At 38.6% G+C, this 16,163-nt stretch overlaps 1 long non-coding RNA gene across 1 annotated transcript; it reads left to right on the forward strand.

Annotated features, from left to right (window-relative positions):
- Window positions 1–856: 856 nt before the first annotated feature.
- On the forward strand, window positions 857–7,602 carry LOC124293279. Its single transcript, XR_006903187.1, has 3 exons — window positions 857–925; window positions 1,959–1,960; window positions 7,591–7,602. It is a non-coding gene; the product is annotated as an uncharacterized LOC124293279 (long non-coding RNA).
- Window positions 7,603–16,163: the final 8,561 nt, after the last annotated feature.

The raw sequence follows: 16,163 nt of genomic DNA on the forward strand, positions 1-16,163 counted from the left end.
TCAATTCAACGACGTTGCGAGGGTGACCCTCTCAGATTTTTGTGATTTTTTAATATATTTTTATGATTTTTTAATATGTTTTCATTCATATAGAAAGAAGTCCTCAGCTACATTTTTAGCTCTTTATCTCTTCCCATTCCGGAGTTGTCGATTTCTGAAGAAATTAACAAAAAAATTCATGTTTCTGACAACAATTGAAAAAACTCTATCTTTATTTATAAGATAGGATCCCCATGAGCAAACGATCTAATGTTGTGTATAAAATACCTTGCAATAATTGCAACCAAGTTTATATCGGACAAACTGGCCGCCATCTAAACACCAGAATCGAAGAACTTCAACGCAATGTACATGAGATTGAAGAACGTCACACTGCTCTAACAAAACATATGACCAATAAACAACATACTTTTAGCTACGACAATACAAACATCCTCTGTGAAGAACCTAATTATTATAAAAGGCTATTATTAGAAATGTGCCATATTGTAGGACTCACTAATTCCGTTGACCTTAGACAATATGTTGAACATCTAAGTAATATTTACAAACCGCTAATCTCCGCCCACACACCACATATTGTATAACCTTAACTAGACACACAAAATTATTGTCCCCATGGCACAGTTTTTTTACATAATTTTTTTGTTTTTTGTATATATGTTTATATTTGGTTCACCTTCACTCTGGATCATATTTGTTTCTCCCATCAGTCGTTATTCACCAGTTGACCCGATCGGTTCAATAAAAAATTTTTGTTAGACATGGAGAACATAGTCATAAAGATCCCAGCTCCACTCTCTTGGACATAGTGTAAACAAATTTTACTGCTAAAAAAACCTTCTTTAAAACCTTTTAATACATTGACATATAGACTGTGAAGATACATAGTTTTTCAATCTTTTTAATTAATGACCTCCAACTTGTAACTCCTACACGTTAAACAACCAGAGGAACCGACAATAACTACCGTTACTCAAAGAACATTGTCTCCACAAATCGTAATTTATGAATTCGACTGTATCTTAGTCTGCTTACTATAAGAAGGTAAATAACTCTCCAAGTCTATCTTTTTTTCAAATAATCAAAATGTACTCACTAACCTATAATATATAATAGCCCCAAGAGTATTACATCTACAGTATTTAATGTCTGCTTGTACTTTTCTTATAAAAAATTTATGTTGTTCTTGACAGTTAAATAAATAAATCGTTCTGAGGAGGGCCCATATCCGGGCCGAAACGTTAACAGAAAATACGTTTACATAATTGACCGATCACCAAGATTCAATAATAGATTATATACGAGGTCGAGAATTCCTACCCTTCATATTGAAATAACTTTATCAAATACAAAAATTTTCAAGTATTTTATGGTGCTCTTTCTGAAAAAAAATACGGAAATTGAAAAAATATTTTATCGATGTTTTTTTGGCCATTTTTGATCGAAAAATTGGATTTTCGTTCAATGGGACACTTGATTTTATCCAAAAAAGTTACCAAATCTTACGTTGAAACACAAAATTTTTGAGCCATAATAGAAGATGGGCTTCCAATAACTTCTAGTGGAAATAATTTGAAAACAAATTTTTTTTCGGTAATTTTGATTTATATGGAAGTTGAATTTTTGTCTAAAATTGACTATGAAGCGATGGAGAGAAAATTGTTAGATCTTTTAAGTAGTGCAAAAGCAATACCTAACACACAACAAATTTATTCTGATGTACCAAATACCGATAACACAATCAGTGTCAAAAGATTTTCTGGATCAACAGAATCAACAACGCACAAAGTAATAAAAATGATCATAAATGCAAGAACAAAACCGTCAATGTAGTAAATAAAATAAAATGTAAGAATAATGTATCTTTAGACTATAAAAATAAGCTACGTGATCTGAGAAGGAAAATAAATCAAAATTACCTAAAAAAAATTTATTTTTAAATTTATTTTCACTAGAAGTTATGGACAGCCGATTTTCTATTATGGCTCTGAAATTTTGTTTTTTAACGCTGAGTTTGGTTCATTTTTTTGGATAAAACAAACATGTCACATTGAACGAAAATCCAATTTTTTGATTGAAAATGGCCAAAAAAGCATCGACAAATTTTTTTTTTTTAATTTTTATATTTTTTTTTCAGAAAGAGCATCAAAAAATACTGAAAAATTTTTGTACTCAATTAGGTTATTTCAATTGTTGTCAGAAACATGAATATTTTTCGTTAATTTCTTCAAAATCGCCAACTGCGGAATGGGAAGAGATAAAGAGCTAAAAATTTAGCTCAGGACGTTTTTCTATATTGTTACAAAGGGTGAAATCACCCGTTTTGCCCCCTCTTTAATGATCTAGTAGTCAGCATAGATAAAAGACGTTTATAAACCTCTTATGTCTTTAAAAAGAATAAGGTTGCTGCGCCAACCAACATTATTGTAAAAACAGTCTTGTTTCAGACTTTAAATGAGAAACACATATCTTGCATTAAAAGCATTTTTCACGATATTTTATTCACGCTCTTGATTTCTTTTGATTTGATAATAAGTAAACTCGCGGATCCATATTTTATTTTCCGTAACGTCAAAGCACGTTACAATATGTATAAAAATACATTAAAAAATCATGAAAATCTAAGAGGGTCACCGTCGGAACGTCGTCGAATTGACATGGAATGACCCAAATACATCTAACCACGAATTGGACATGGCCGTGTGGTACGTTGCAGGCGACTCAACAAGATGAAAAGCCGAAGAGAAAATCAAGTCGGTAAGGCACCGGTGCTTCGTGATTATTTGACAGTAAGATGCAATGTAAGTCCCCAGCAATAATGAGATTTCTATAAGCATACGCAAACTGATAAAATATAGCAGAAAATTCTGGTAAACGGAAGCCCTTAGGTCGTATATAGATAGAAGCGAATAAGAGAAAATCTAACCGATCTTGATCAATATCGACGATTGAGAACTCAGGAGAGTTCGTGAACTCACTGGGTGACGAAGTGGGAATAGAGAGAGAGAAAGAAGGGACATAACGCTTTTCATAACGTCGCGAAAATTGACAAATAGAAACGATGTAAATACGGGGGTTCCCCGACCGCACACGTTTTTATGTGAATGTATATGTAGGGTGTCCCACAGGTTTTGAAGATTTTTTTAAGCATCCCCCCCCCAAATCAATTTCAAGTAATTAGAAAATAATTGCCTAATTTTTTCGGACTTTTCTCTCAACTCTAACCTGTCCGGCGTGCCGAGAACAGCGTGGATTTCTACGTTTAAAATACACGTTATTTGGACACGCTTGCAGTATATACGAGTATTATACTATACCAGTAATTGTGTTCAAAAAAATTTGTAACTGCGAGGTTTCAGTGGTTGCTTCGAGGATTACTGTTACTATCTGAGAAAAAATTCACATCATCATACCATACAATCTCGACGAATTTACACTTCGTTTAAATGCAAAAACAGTCAGATTTCGAAGGTGCGCAAATCGTCGCGATTGCATCGTATGATGATATGAATTTTTTCTCAGATAGTTGCGCTAATAACCACTAAAACCTTACAGTTACAAAATTTTTTGTACATTAGTACTTTGATGATAAAACATACACTGAGAACAAGTATGAAATATGTGTATTTTGAACGCGAAATCCACCCTGTTGACAGCACGAGTTAGAGTTGAGACAAGAATCCGAAAAAATTGGGCAATTGTTTTTTAATGATTTGAAATTGATATAGGGGGGGTACCTAAGAAAAGTCGTCCACACCTCAAATATAAACACAGTATAGCAAGAGACTGTTCCAGATAAACATCAGCCTCGAGCTGTAACCCAAGAAGAGAAAGAGAGACACAAAGCTATACATACTTACGTTTCCGGCCTGAGCTATGTTTGATTACATCGGAACTATTGAGAGAATGGTCGAAGCGACTCGGAACTTACTCCGAAACACCGCACGTCTTGGGTTCAGAAATCCGCTGCCGCTATCTTGTCGCCGCGCGCCGTACCCCTGGCACTGCCCAAGTACCGCACGCGCCCGCTAGGGGCGCGCGTCTCTCGCAACTCCAGCGACGCCGGCTAGGTGTATACCCCACTGCACCGACTGGCCGACGAAGAGTTGCGGAACGACATTCCGTACTCTGGTTCGCGGGAAATTATGCACTATGCTGCTCGTATAGAATTGAGTAATGATGTTGTGTAATATCGTGACCGTCACCAATCGTCCAAGAGATTCCGACGTAATTAATAGGTGGCATGTGAGGTTTACCATACCGTCTGAATAACACCGGCATACACATACAAAAATTTCTCTGTACTACCCTGTACCGATCGATAGGAGGTATGTTCTAAACGAAAGTACACCCGACGATTTTCTTGAGATATACCGCGTATTAAATTAATGGAAAGTATGCGATGTACGGGTGAAATTTTCCGACGAATCGGTCAACGCTATTTGTTTCGTAGAATTACTTTCGCACTGCGAGAAGGAAAAAACTTTTGAGAAAAGAAACTCAATTTCTGAAACATGTCGAAAACATCTTGAAATGATCCAAAAAGTGTTTCTTTACTCAAATAAAGGCATTTTTGGCTAATATTTTGATTTTAAATCAAACGGGTTAATTAGCTTGATCGACGGTAAACCTTACGAAAAATTGCGTGACCTGCAATCGTACGCTCGCCAAATTCTTAAAAGGATACCCTGATCTATTTGAACGTTGACGTACATATCTTCAAATAATAAAGTTCAGGTGTCTCAAACGTTGAAAAAGACTCAACAGCCCCATTCTATACGCGTTAATAAATGGCAGGACTCTACGAAGCCGCGATAGTAAATTCGTAGATTTCATTCGATGTCTTTATTTCTGCGTCAAATGAAAGTGTATTGGAGTGTTTTCATTCAGAATTGTGTGTACAATAAGGCTGCTAAGCCCTTTTTCGCGTTGAAAATACATGGACTTGGATAGTTGGAGAGATACACGTCAACTATGAAATCGACCAGAACACCTCCTTAACCTTGCATTGAATTGGGTAGAAAAGCACACTCTTTACCTTTGACAGCAGCCCCTTCCCACCGTAGAAAAGAAGGCCAATTATTAATAACGTCGAATTAAAGCCCACTGAACAACACATCCGAACCTCGGTGCGACCGACTTCCGGGGGTGGCGGACAACCCCCGGGGCGATACGGCAATGACGTCACGAAGACACAAATCCGAAGCGTTCAGCCGAGAAAGTCACTCGCTTGGTCACTCACTTACTTGCTTGGAGTTCGGTTTATGAATGAAGAGAGACGGGGACGCCCGGCGTCGGCGCCGTTCGGAATCGCCGACCTTCTTCTACTACTGTGTTTACACACGTACCTCACATACTGGATCCGATTACGAGGCGTGTGTAAACAGAACATGTCGGGTAAAACAAGTACAGCTGATGTTTACGTTGTTAAAGGTATATGTATAATATAAATATGTATATATAGTATACATATGAGGGGGGGAGGATCTCGAGCCGTCGATTTTCAAACTCCAACTTTCGCTGGCGCCTTACTCTCTACGTATCCCTGATATTATTGTAAGTATTGTCATTCGCTTTTTTGGTTTTTTATCGCTCGATCGGTCAATTTAATGGAGCTCGCGGAAGGAATTTCAACGATTTATTCTTACCGCTTCACAGCAAAGGTTCAAATGATTTTATTTAATTTATTTTATTTAATTTATTTTATTTTTTTTATTCTTGGATCTGTAGGTATCATATGTTATATTTCAAAATGTATGAAAGGCGCTTCAAAACTTGTGTGAAATCTATGAATTAAAGTAAACATTTTTGAAGACGACTGACTCAGCCAGAAAATCATGCGGGATCGGTTATCGGATGTTGACGCTACGGAACAACTCGACTCGAGAGCCCTGATGAATGCTCTCGGAGGAAGGCGGTCCTGGAGGCATTCGATCGTTAGCCAGGACACGAGACGGATCAAACCAAAACCTCAATATTCTCTACAATTTTAATTCTGTTGAATAAAGTTCCTGTTAAAATAAAGTACCTTCTACGGAATCTTTTAACGATATTCGAAAAAATCAAAAACGACGAGACTGGACTAAAATTATTTCGCTAGAATTAAACATTTTTTGGCATAATTGAACAGCTTTGTCGGATTGATTTGTAGAAAATTGATACGTAATAAAAAAGGTTGCATAGTAAAAATTTATCGAAGCAAGTTTTGAAAAACTTTTGAAGAAACGCGTCTGAAAAACTGGTTTTCAGTTTGTTAGACAGAAATTTTTAGTTATTATTGCCACGGACTAGTATTGTTTTTCGAGGTGTGAGAGGAAAATAGCCTTAATTAAAAATTAAAATTGGACTGAAAACTTCGTGCTTCAGAATTCGAGTCATCCGATTTCATACAAGTCAACATGCAACTTTGCGTAAGATCCAATGATTCTCTATGGTAGAAGATTTCGGCACGTATCGGTAATCAGCCTGAATATAAATGACGATAAGAAATGATGTATAAAAAATTTTTAATGTTGTTTGTTAATGTAACGATGTTTAAAGCTATCGCGTCTAGGTGAGGCACGCACTGAGAAAAATTTTAGTAAAATAAATATTGTTCTGACGACGGTTGAAATAGTTGTAGACTCACAAGAGAAAGTGGTGCAGGTAGTTATTTAGCATGATCGTAGTAATCGGTATTACATTTTCTGGTTAACGCGACATTAAATTTGTTTGTTTACAAGTTGAGGACTCCGCAGCAGGTATAACCTGTACAGCCATAAACTTATCTCGACGCAAGCTTGACTGGAATAAATTTTCCGCAACGCTTGACAAGAGTTTCCCGGGATTGGCGCGGATCCCCGGGATAATCAGGGATCAAAAATAGATTGCAAGCTTTAACTGGCTTTTGTTTTTACGCTCGAGCTGCAGACCCGGTTGCGCAACGTAGGTCAACCTCTACCTAAGCGCCTAGACCGTACATATTTATATACGTAGTTGGTCTTCAGGGGTGGGAGATAAGGTTCGACGCCCTTTAATAAGCCGAAGTTTGAAGTTGTTAATTTTTTTTCTCACTTTGTCGGATGCTGGAAACTGTCAAATTTATTAAAGGAAATATTAACCCCTTGGGAGTACACGAAAGGAGAGCGAGATGCAAACTTCGTGCAGCCTGACAGACAAGCGAATAGCATGCGGGGGTTGAGGAAAGAGCAGGAAACCGAAAACAGAGTTTATATGAGCTTGCGGACACCTGATATTGATGTTTTCCACTTGGCAGACATTCGCTGTCGTCCTGCGGCGGTTTCCTTCGCGTATTTTCCACGGATATTAATGACACGAGGTAATCCAACTCATCGCCGAAACGGATGCAAAACTTTCGCGACACTTACTCGGTGGTTCGTCCATTTTATTTTATTTTTTATTTTATTTATTTTAATAGACCCAACAGCCTATTGGCCAATTACAGGGTTACTGATTGCTACATTTACAGTATATAGTAAATGGAGAGATTTTATCTAGGGACGAGAGACAGTCCAGGAAGTCAGAGAGGATTGAGGCATGTAAATCAGGCGGGATGTAGACTGCTATAATATGTAAAACTTCACCAAGGCCAACAGTTAGGCCTGCAATATCTATTTGCGGAAATTGAACTGTAATGTCTTCAAGATTTGATAACTTTGTATCCGGCATATTTTGGCATGATATCAATGCCCCTCCCCCAGTCTTTCTGTACGTCTCTCGCCTATCACATCTATATACAGAAAAAATATTGTCATCAAATACCTCTTATGAATAAATTTGGTGGTTAAACCATGTTTCAGTAAATGTGAAGATACCATTCATAATATATTTATGATCATTCGGTTGTACGTGAAACTTTTTTTCACTGAATCCACCCGGAGGGGCAATCAATTTTAAAAATAATTTACCAGCCAGAAAAAATACAAAGCTTCGCTTCACCTTCGAGTTTATAAATTCGGCTCAAGTATCTGTAAATTTAGTTGCAGGTTTCAAGTGAAAAGCTCCTGTTTACGATTTTAATCCATTTCCTTTGGATTTTTGAGGTAAGGACCGCGGTATTTATCAATTTAATAATATAATAATCATTCGACGGATAGAACTAACCTGTAAAAAAATTAGAAAAAAATTGTTGGTCCCCAAGTGTACAATTTCCTCAATTACATAGGCTGTAGTTCTTTGAATTAACTCAGAATCAACACAGCTATTCTCCGCTGCCATTGTTGGTTAATTAGCGGAGCTTCTCGCCCCTTGATGACGGTAATCAATGCATCACTGCGTGTATAACTTTGTGTATCAAACACAATTCGCGTAACGCTACCTTTGTGGATGCGTAAAATATAAATTGACGGCGCCAGGCCCAAGTCTGTAAATGCAAAATTCCTGGCCGTAGTTCGATTTTGTGTTGCTGCGCAAATATAATGAATATATGCAGCCCGCAACATTAATTTACGATGAAACGTCACGCCGGAGTTAATTACTACTTCCGTTACGCTTTTGCGGCGTATTATTACCGAAGTAATTACTTTTTAATCAATCCGGATTGCAAAACACCTTCAGGGTCAATTTATTTTATTTTCACTCGGATAGTTTCTCTTCGCGCATATTAGAATAGAACTCTAAATCAGAGAAAAACTAGAAATTATTATGATTACAGCATGTTGTGTTTTTAACATTTATAAATCTAAAGATGGGAAGTGTAAAATCGCAATTGTATCACTGATGAGTGAGAATGACGATTGATTTATTCATCGAGCGGTGAAGTTTACGTATAAAAATGAATCCTGACACGGCCGGGCCTTCAACTTATCACCGCAAGAAATGCTCGTTAAACTTTGTTCGTTATTTTGATCGAACGGAACCCGATTTAATTAATTGAATGCTAATTAGTAACCACAGGCTGGCGATTATTGCTCAACGATGGCATCAATATCCATGGATTATCATATACGGGGAGCTTTCGTCTCCCAGCGATCTTCAATATTAATTGAACATTTTATCCCGCAAATATTATTGAATTGTTACTCGGTTTTAAGCATATAAATATACGATCAAGCTGCAGCATATAAATGTAATGCTGAATTTCATATTATTAACATCTCGACTTGACGTCGAAATTTTCTCAACGCCAAGGGTGATCTGATTGCGAAAACGCTCCTTTTCCGAGAGCGTTCGTCTCGTAAAAGGATAATGGATTATGAATATTCTCATTTCATCCTCTTTTGTAGGCTCTAAGCAACGCGAATTAGCTGCGGAACTATTTACGATTCGACAGCAATAAATTCGATATTAATCGTACCAAACGATCTGAAATTTAATTCGGTTGGAAAGGGTGGAATTCCTGAAATATCACACAAAAAAAGGTACAAAAATTGCAAGTACAGTATAAATTTATTCATGGAAGTATACATCAAATAGAAGGTAAATTTGATTGTCAACCAAATCCTATAGTTAGGTGATACATATATTACGAATGATACATGAGATGAAACAATAATACATGAAACAAAAATACATGAAACAAATTATCGTACAGTTATTATGCGTATTAAATTTATTCGAGGAAATTTTGCATCGAAAATTGTTTTCGCAAACTAAAAACTAATTTCGAGCAAAAGTTTTTGAATAAATATTCGGTCGTTCGATTATTCGCCGTCGTTTGTCTCGATTAAAGTCACACAAAGTGACCGACCGCTAAGTAAGTACTCGTACACACATTATCCTCGAATAAATATTTTACCCAAGCCAAAAACCACTGGATTGCATTCAAAAATTATTAAAAGCAATTGATCGGCATTTTCTAAACTTATTTGTTACATGATTTTTCACTCGATTGAAGAAAATCTGCAAAATCACCAGCAAATACAAGCAATTCGTGACCAAGTCAAAGTAATTTCGATAAATTTACGCAAGGAAGAATCTGTCTAAATCGTCTGGGATGCGCTCATCGGACTTTTAACGAATAAAACCAATTGTGTTGATTGCTTATTCGAATTCCGTATTATAGATCGATTATGTGATTTGGGACTTGTGTAATTCAGTCTCAAAAATTTTGCTATGCAAAAATGCTATATTCTAATTTTGTCGTAAAATAATCCTTCATAATACTTTTAGAATCATTATATCCGCGGAGTTAAAAAACAAATAAATAAAAACGAAAGAATACCGTAATTATAAGAAAAAGCTTAGCTGCCTATGCTTCTTGTGAAAATCATACACTTAAGTGAAATCGAACGAATCCATTAAATTTTCAGCACCTCTATTTTGAATCGATCTTGAACGAAGCATCGTAATTTAATCATTTACTTATAACCCCGGCATCTTGTATTCTTATACGTTAACAAGGCTCTACGACAGTTTATAAATGAAATACTACCTGCTTCGCAACTAGATGTACATTGAGATAACGAATGACGAACGAGCGGCCGCATCGTTGGAGCTGCAGCTAACATATTTCTCCTCGATTTCCTCTTGTGTCGAAATCTCAGATGGATTTCCTGGAAGTTTCTCCATGCTGGAACGAGGGCTGGCACACCTTGGCTTGATCGTCGCGTAATGAGGCACCTCCTCGACGAGAGAACCGTAAAAACCGGAAAATGCCCCTCGAACAGGAGGAGCAGCGTGCTTCACGTCGATCGAAACCGACTCGTCAGAGACGGTGGGCTCAGACTGCGGTCTGGCCATTGGGACGTCGTAGATCGGCTCCTCCTGCCGGTTCCTCATCTCGACGGTTCCGCCACTGAACCGATCGCAGTGACGGTATTCCTTGTGAAGCCACGGGTCGGATCGAGCGAGAGGGTGCTTCGGTATTCCTTGTGAAGCCACGGGTCGGATCGAGCGAGAGGGTGCTTCGGAATCTTGGCGAATTGTTTACCGATCCGGCGAACCCTTCTGGCGACAAGGCCCTTCTCCTGGTTGGATTCGTCGCTGATCGAATAGCTCGATACGTAGCCCGAGTCGAAGCGAAATCTTTCAGAGACGATTGCTTCCGCGTCGACGAACCGCAGCTTTGGCCGCGAGGACTCGCCGGGCTTTTCGATTTTCACCGGTAAAGTCTTGGCGAATGTCGAGAACGAGCAGTCAAAGTGGGCCGATTCAAAAACCTCGGTGTCCTGCTTTGTCATCGTCCCGGTAAAGGGAACGAGGGTCGAGGCCTCCGATGACGTCGAGCTGGACTCCTCGTCCTCGTGTTCCGAAGTCTGAATCTCCTCGATGAGGTTGTCTTGAGACGCAAAGACGACCGTTTTTGCGGTGGTCCGTTCCTCGGGGCTTTTTCCGGTCAGCATGGCCAAAAGTTTCTTGAACGATTTCTTACGAGGAAGCGTCTTGCCTGTTATCGGTATCCAGTCTACCGGCGTCTCGTCTATCTTAATTGGTTTTTTTAAGAAAGCCCCTACGATCTTCGGCTCCGTTTTTTACACCACCGCGGACTGAGTCGGTTTCTCCGCGAGCGATTCGTCGGAGGGATCGTCCTCCGGGGTTTTGCTGGTCTTTCGCTTCCGGATTGTTCCGGTACTATCGTAGGCCATTACCGGTCCATCGTCGTACACGCTGGACGATTTGTTGGGTTCATCGCAGTTCAAGCTCTGAATTCGGTCAAATGCAAGAACGAGCCGCTTTACAAAGCTCATCGACTTCTTCACCGACGATTTTGTTGACGATTTGCCATTCTGGCCAACTTCTTTTACCCCGTCCTCGACCTCCCGACTCGTCGACGCCTTGGCAAGATCCACGTTCGCTTCCGGCTCACGATGATGATGGTGCTCCATCGCCTTAGCGAACAACGACGTGCTCGACGAATATCGTCCAGCTTGATCTTCTTTTTTCGGGAGATCCGAAGATCCATCAGGTCCGGTCTCGAGTATCGTCGGCTTCCCATAATTATCGCTGGTATTTGTGTTCTGCCGAACCTGCGAAACAGTGAAATTTCGAATTAAGACAGGAACAACTTGAAACGAGGAACAGGAGAGTTGAGATCCAACGTCACCGTGATTAGCGATGCGTTAATGAATGTAAAAAAAAAAAACCAGAAGCAATAATTATAAATTCCTTGCCACAGAATACTTTTAATTTGATCGTGAATTTAGAATTTGCGAAATGAGATACAAGTTTACTTACTTTGTCGGAGCCCCTACTTTTCACGTGATGAAGAAAAGACATCATTTTCTGATTTAAACGCGGGTGTAATTCGAGAGTAAGAACTAGGTTTGCAATAGGTTCGAAAAAATTCAAACTTTATTTTGCTTTAAGCTTTATTTTACTTTAAACTTTTCGCGAGTAATTGAACACTCAAAATCAGCACTCGGATTCGGTTTTCTCAAACACGTCTTACTCGATGGAGTTCACTTCGGCAAGTGATCCAGGTTAGCAAATGCAGGTGCATTTAATAGTCAGGACTTGCAGGGGGAGTGGGGGGGTTGGTACTCAAAATTTGGCAAGTCTTGGACGCCGGCCAATAGAATTTCACCGTTCCACGTGGGCGTTTCGCTTTTAGAAAAGGGCGGATTTCCCACTAGTTTACCTTTTTCTAGCCAGGTTCGTTTCGGAACGAGCTGTAACGCTTGGTGTTCATTATGGAGAATCGTAGGTACGGCGATCGAAACACCTTTCGATTTATACCGAAACCGTTACAATTTATATTAAGAAGAGGAAGAAGTAGGAATAAATGACGGAGAGAACCAAATTTCAGATCGATCGGAGGTATGTTCTAAGCGGAAGTACACCCAGGGAATTCTGGAAAACCTGGAAAACCTGGAAATGTCATGGAATTCTGCAATTCCCGCATAGTCAGGGAATCGTTTACTATATACTTTTTTCATACAAATACGTCCCAAAGTTTTTTTAAGCTTTAGATAAATTAGATCAAATACCAATTTTCTTACCATCACCGCAAGGTTCGCTTCAAACTTTGATTATTCCTGAATATTACATTACAAACGACTGCGCATCGGCCAGCTGTGACAGTGTAACTGAAGTTACAGTTCGTACTTTCGTTTAAAAAAAAAAGAAGAAATTGTATGGAAAATACGTATATGTTTTAACGAATGTATTCAAATGTTCAAGGGAAAATGATAAGATTTTTGACTGGAAAACCTGGAAAAGTCGAGGAATATCGTGGTGGATATTCACTGGCCACGCCGCAGCTTAGTCAGACCGAGTGAAGTACGATCGTACACTCTTGGATATAGTGGTGAAATGGTTTACATGAATTCCAAGTATGACTCGTCGAGTCAATACATTGCTGGACCTTATTCGGGCCTTTCAATTATTCTCGCTTCAACATTGTTCCTGGAACTTGTATGGTCGACTCCGTTTGCAAATGATGTTCCGAAGTTTATCGGCGTCACTTTATTGGGGGTCAGGTAAACCGGACGTCTGGCAGCGTGACTCGTACCCCCGGGGTGGCTCTTTCTTGAGTGCAATTCCCGCCCAGTGCAATTAAAAATTCACCACCTACCCCGGGCAGGAAAGGCGAGAATCATGTTGGGGAATTATAAGCCGCTCGATATTGTCGGGTTAATAACAGTATTTCCGTTGACATTCGAGACTTATAACTGCATCCTTGATTGTCGGATTTGGATTATGGATTTGGATTATAGCCTTTTTTTTTAACGGAAATGCTATCACGATTATTACATAAAATTCGTATACCTTGACGAAGAACGAGATAATCGGCCTTGGTTTCTTTTCGTTCGCGATAAATTTCGACATTCGGTTCCACACAAGTCTCGTATTCGCGGTGTCGCTTTTTCACGAGCTGCTTAAGGGGGTATTCTAGTGTGGAGGCATGAATTTGAGGTGTTTTTTGAAGTGCTATAAACAAAAAACAAAAAATATTTTTACCATCAATTTTTTTATCAGGCGTTTATTATTATTTCACGATTACAAAAAAAAAAGCAAGTAAAAAAATACAAAATTGAAAGTGCTATGAGTTGTTGAAGTGGGGGGTCCAAAAAAAATGGCGCGCCAATGTTGTCACGATTGCAAGCATTTTCAAAATCAGAAAAAAAAAAAAAAAGATTATTAATCTACATAAATGCAGCTATCGTACTAACTAAAAAAAAGTCGAAAAAAAATTTTTTTTTGCCAAATTACGGCTGTCCGAAAAAATGATACGTTTTTTTTGACTTTTTTGGACGTTTCTGAATTTTTTGAAAATAGTAAAAATTATTATTTCGTTATAATAATAGTTCGTGCGATAGAGACATGTATTGAGAAGATTCTCACCAAATTTCAAGTAAATCGGTTCAATAGAACTTGAGAAATCATGTCAACCGTTTTGAAAAATGTAGTTTTGAGAAAAACGCGTTAAAAGTTTCGAGTAAAATTCGTTCCAGCCGAGCCAGTATTGAAGACGTGTCACTAAAATAGCTATATCCCTGAAAATAATTGAAATTTTGACTTGTCCTTTTAAGGACACATTCTTGAAAGGTTAAGCTTTGAAAATATAAAAAAAAAAAAAAAATCGATTTTTTCAAATTTCTACACTAGAATACCCCCTTAACGGCTGTTGCAAAGTTTGAAGCCAGCTATCGCGCTTATTCGGCAATTGGCATAAGTGGATTGAACCAGCGTAAAATATCTACAAGCTGCGTTTCCACGTAGAAAATTTTACTTCATATTCTCGCTGATCGAATAATCAATTGATCGATATAAACGCCTTTACTTCATTTAATTAAAACGTTTGTATAACAGTCACACAAGTTTCAAAACTTTATTCACGAATTTTTAGCGCGTATTTAAGCCGTTGCGAAAACGTCGCCCTGAAATCTGGAACGGCTCGAGGACTTTGCATGGCAGTGTGGAGAAATGAAACCGATTTTAAACCGATTTCTTTGCCCTCCGTTCCTCGAACGTTTGCTCAACCTTAAACCTCCCACTGATTCGGGAATGCATTTTGTCTCTCGTACGGCTCAGGTAAGTCATTAATACCCTTGTATCGAGCCCTTTGACTGTGAACAACTCCAAATGACCGAAAACTGACTAATGCCAAATCCAAAACGCGAGCCTATAAAACGTCGGGGGGTTGATATTCGGTTTATTAAACGACCGACGCTTAGGTATACCTATACCGATGACTCATATTGGTGTGTTTCCAGGTTTCGGAGCGAAATTTTTCTTGGTCTTTCACTTGTAAAACTCTTTTCACATACAGCCGGAAGAAATCCTCACTAAAAGATATCTCTTATAAAACCAATTTCGAAATGTCGCTCTGAGAATTCAAAGTTTTCCCTTTTTAAAATAACACGGGGAAGATATTAGATTTCTTTTTCTCTAAATTTGTAGAGCATTTGAATTCTCTACAAAAGTATCATGTGAATTTTTACCGTCAAGTTAATATAGTACTATGGTTTAGCCACTGTAAATGATGTTCAATAGAGACGAATTTTTACATTACAAAACTGACTTTTCAGTCGAGGCTTTTAATTTTTTTGACCCGTTTAAACCGCGTTTATTGTTCAGCGGATTTTTTTTTTTTTTTTTTTATATAGAGTATGTGTTAGTTACGGAACATTTCCAAGTTCAAAGGCGTATCGTTAAATGCGGCTGAGTGGTAACAGTTTCAAAAAAAAAAAAAAAATGTTCCCCATGTTACTTAAGCGGGCAAGCTTTAACTTGTGGCAGAGATTTTACTTTTTTTTCTTTGCTACGTACAAGTTTTGTGCACATGATGCAATTTAGTGTGCACTGATGCTACGTAAGCTGGGTTGAAAACGAAGGAAAGCGAAGCGCAGTTGGTGAAACCCGAGTGCATATCAGTAATGTGCATATAGTAAATATAACGTTATTGTCCCCAATGTTTTATCACCAAGAGTGTAACGCTCGTGAAATTCTCACGAACATTCACTCGCAGTTCCATTTGCAAACGAGTTTTCCACACGAGTGATGACGACCGTTACACTGTACAATACACGATTTTTGAATGCGTGGATGTTTCACGTTGTGACGGGTTTTGAGTCCGCACGAATAATATGGGGGGGGGGGGGGAGACAATTAGAGACGGGGCGGATATAATTGGTAAAACTTAGTGTGTGTATTTTTGCACCAGGGGGTCGACTTAACCTAAGGGGTACAAAAGGGTTGTAGACTTGAGCGGTGGCTGATCACGCCTCAGCCCTTAGCGTTACTTAATACTAACTTACAGATACGCGCGCGGGGGGGGG

This window comes from Neodiprion lecontei, chromosome 3 (genome assembly GCF_021901455.1).
Source record: "Neodiprion lecontei isolate iyNeoLeco1 chromosome 3, iyNeoLeco1.1, whole genome shotgun sequence".
Classification (NCBI taxonomy): Eukaryota; Metazoa; Arthropoda; class Insecta; order Hymenoptera; family Diprionidae; genus Neodiprion; species Neodiprion lecontei.